Below are 3,126 nucleotides of genomic sequence, written 5' to 3'. Positions count from 1 at the left end.
TATTAGTGCTATGTTATTCTTCATTTCTACTGGTCATTTTTTTCATAATTTCTATATGTTTTCTCATGGTGTTGTGCAGCATTGTAATCATTACTGTGAACTCTCATCTCTTTTTCATCTAGCTCTTCTTCTGGAGGATTCTCTTTTTCTTTCATTTGGGGCTTGTTTTTTGTCTCCCTATTTTGACTGCCTTCTTTAGTTTGTATCTGTGTATTAGATCTGCTCTGACTCCTACTCTTTTTTGAGAGACTCTGGTGTAGGACATTGTCATCTTGGAATATTAAAATGTGTTGAGAATCCCTCAATCCCTGCTCCCCACCCCCAGAAAACTGCTGCTGCTCTACATTGGGGAAGGAAGGGATGTTGGGGCTGTTAATGTCCTCAGGTAGCTCCCTCCGTGGGCTGCTCTTCCCAGCTAAGATATGGGCATTAAAGTTGACTTTTGATGTTGTAAATCAAAGTACATTTGATTAATGGCAGGAATTTCTGAGCTAGTGAGGAAAGCATTTTTTCAGCAAAGGTGAAATTCTCTGTGGGGCGGCACAAGCTAGGGCAAGGCATGCTGGGTTCTCAGCTGTGTGATATAGGGTTATAGTTCAATCACCTCAGGCTCCATTTCCTTAACTAAAATATGATAAAGTTTCTTCCAAGTCTAAAGTTCTTTTTTTGTTTTGTTTTGTTAATCCTCACCTGAGGATATTTTTCCATTGATTTTTAGGGAGAGTAGAAGAGAGAGGGAAAGACAGAGAGAAACATCAATGTGAGAGAAACACATTGACTGGTTGCTTTCTGCATGAGCCTCAACCAGGGCCCAGGCCAGGGAGGAGCCCCCAAATGAATTGAACCCTGGACCCTTTGGTCCACAGACCAACGCTCTGTTCACTGAGCCAAACCAGTTAGGGCCCAATTCTAAAATTCTAACACTCAGGGTGACTGAACTTATTCAATTATTTTCTAGGAAATAAAGAAGAAAGTACTAGAGGGAACATGGGCAAGAAAGCAAGCCGTGGGTTCCAGTATTTGGAAACACCTTTAATGTCTCTCTCTTTGGGGATCGGAAGTCTGGGTTAGGGCATGTATCTCCTCAGCTTCCAATCTTTTTACACAGTGCTTACTGGTGAAGGTACCTGAATGTCAAGATCAAATGATGCAGAACAGCTCAGAAGGGGTGGGTCCCTCTGGAGCAGCGGTTCTCAACCTGTGGGTCGCGACCATCGGAAAACACATATAGCATATCAGATATTTACATTACGATTCATAACAGTAGCAAAATTTCAGTTATGAAGTAGCATCGAAAATAATTTTATGGTTGGGGGTCACCACAACATGAGGAACTGTATTAAAGAGTCACGGCAATAGGAAGGTTGAGAACCACTGCTCTGGAGCATTACATGCCTATTGTCTTACTAGTATACAATGCTAGCTGTTACAGGGGTCCTGAGGTGAGTGAGACCCTGTTCCCATCCCCAGGAAAGGCACAGTTGAATAAGGGAATTATATAAATAACTATGAGAAAACATTGAATCCAATGTGATAAGGAAAGGTCAGGAGGAGGTAGCATCTTTCCACCCTTCCATGATGGAGCCAGGGCTGATTTTTCCCTAGTGAGTATCCATTGCTTGTTTCATTTTTTAGGATTGGTCTGGAATTGTGAAGATTTGCTTGGCCTTCTCTGAGCAAACCCTCTGACTCCTGGGATGGGTGAGAAAAGGTGGGAATTGGACAGCATGTCTCCATAGACGGGCATCCTATCAACTTCAAGGAGGATGAAGAGTAGCTTTGATGATTTTTTGAAGAATGCCTCTGAGTATGGGGTCTGGTTAGAAATATGTAGGAGAACCACTGGGTGAGGGACCTCTGTTTGGCTAGGGGCCAGACCCCCTAGGGGACTGTGGGGGAACTGGCTTTCTGGGCTCCTGGAGGCAGAGAAAGAAGATTTCTACCAGATGATTTATGGGGATTTCATGGAAGAATCATGAGATATTAAATATCAAAGGGACCAATCAGACACAGAAGATGAGGTGGATTCTGACATCGATGAAGGGGATGAACCATCCAGTGATGAGCTAGAAGAGTCAAGAAGGAAGCACAAAGTAGTATCCAACACCTAAAAGGAGCCTCTCAAGAGAGTAATGCCTCAAACAGTCAGCACCCCAGATGGTATCTCTTAGAAGGTCCAAGACCACTAGAACTACAGGATAATGCCTCTGACAGTCAGAAGTTCATGAGTCAATGTACAGCTGAACATACACAACAAATATCCTTGTGGTACAGGAGAGGCAGAGCCAGTCACAAGCAGCGAAAGGGGTCTCACAGGGAGCAGTCACTGACCCAGGAGGAGCTGCTCATGGAGGCCAAGATCACAGAGGAGCTCAACTTACATTCACTGGAGACATATGAGTGACTCCAGGCTGACAAAGAGAAGCAGGTTCACAAGAAGCGAAAATGCCCTCGGCTCATAATTACCTACTATTTAGTGACAGTGCTGCTGGTAGAGAAGCCAGGCCCTACAGAAGAGAATGTTGATATGGAAGCACTTGATCCTGCTCCCATGGCTTCTGCATTGACTCTCCGTGCCAGGACAGGACCCCTCATCCCTCCTGCTCATTGCTTAGGTACCTTCATCACTTTTAGCAATGATGTGACATTTGAGGAATGGTTTTCCCAAGGGTGGCCATCAAAGGCTCCTGTTTAGAGGTCTTCAAAGTGACCCATGGTCCCACTCTATACCAGTACCCTGTTACAGACATATCCTATGTCACTGTTCGATCCTTCGAGATCATCTGTGAGGTTAACAAGAAGTTCATCACTGTCCACAAACTGTCACTCGCTGTCTCCGCTCTGGTCCTGGCCCACCACCTCCGGAGCCCCTCCCTAGCTCTGGGCCTTGAGTCTTGTGCCAGAAAACTGTCACCAAATGAAGAGATGTCTATTCCTTAGAAACCTTTTTTTCTGCCCCGACTCGGGCTCTCAATGTACCACCTCCTCTCCGTTTCTCCCTTTGTCATCTCTAAACTTTGCCTAGCCCTTTCCTGTATTTATTTCACCATCTCTTCCCCTAGTTCCTACTGGTTTTGTTTGTGTTTTTTAATCTAATAAAATAGAAAGTTCTATTTTTTAAAAAAG

The 3,126-nt window shown here is 44.4% G+C and overlaps 1 pseudogene across 1 annotated transcript; it reads left to right on the top strand.

Annotated features, from left to right (window-relative positions):
- The first annotated feature begins 1,416 nt into the window (after positions 1-1,416).
- Positions 1,417-2,891, top strand: LOC308513805 (vacuolar protein sorting-associated protein 72 homolog; annotated as a pseudogene). Its single transcript has 2 exons — positions 1,417-1,442; positions 1,886-2,891. The product of its transcript is annotated as a vacuolar protein sorting-associated protein 72 homolog (transcript).
- The last annotated feature ends 235 nt before the right edge of the window (positions 2,892-3,126 follow it).

This window comes from Myotis nattereri, assembly GCF_964212035.1.
Source record: "Myotis nattereri genome assembly, chromosome: 2".
NCBI lineage: Eukaryota > Metazoa > Chordata > Mammalia > Chiroptera > Vespertilionidae > Myotis > Myotis nattereri.
Note: the sequence above shows the minus strand (reverse complement) of the source record. Positions and strands in the feature narration are given on the sequence as shown.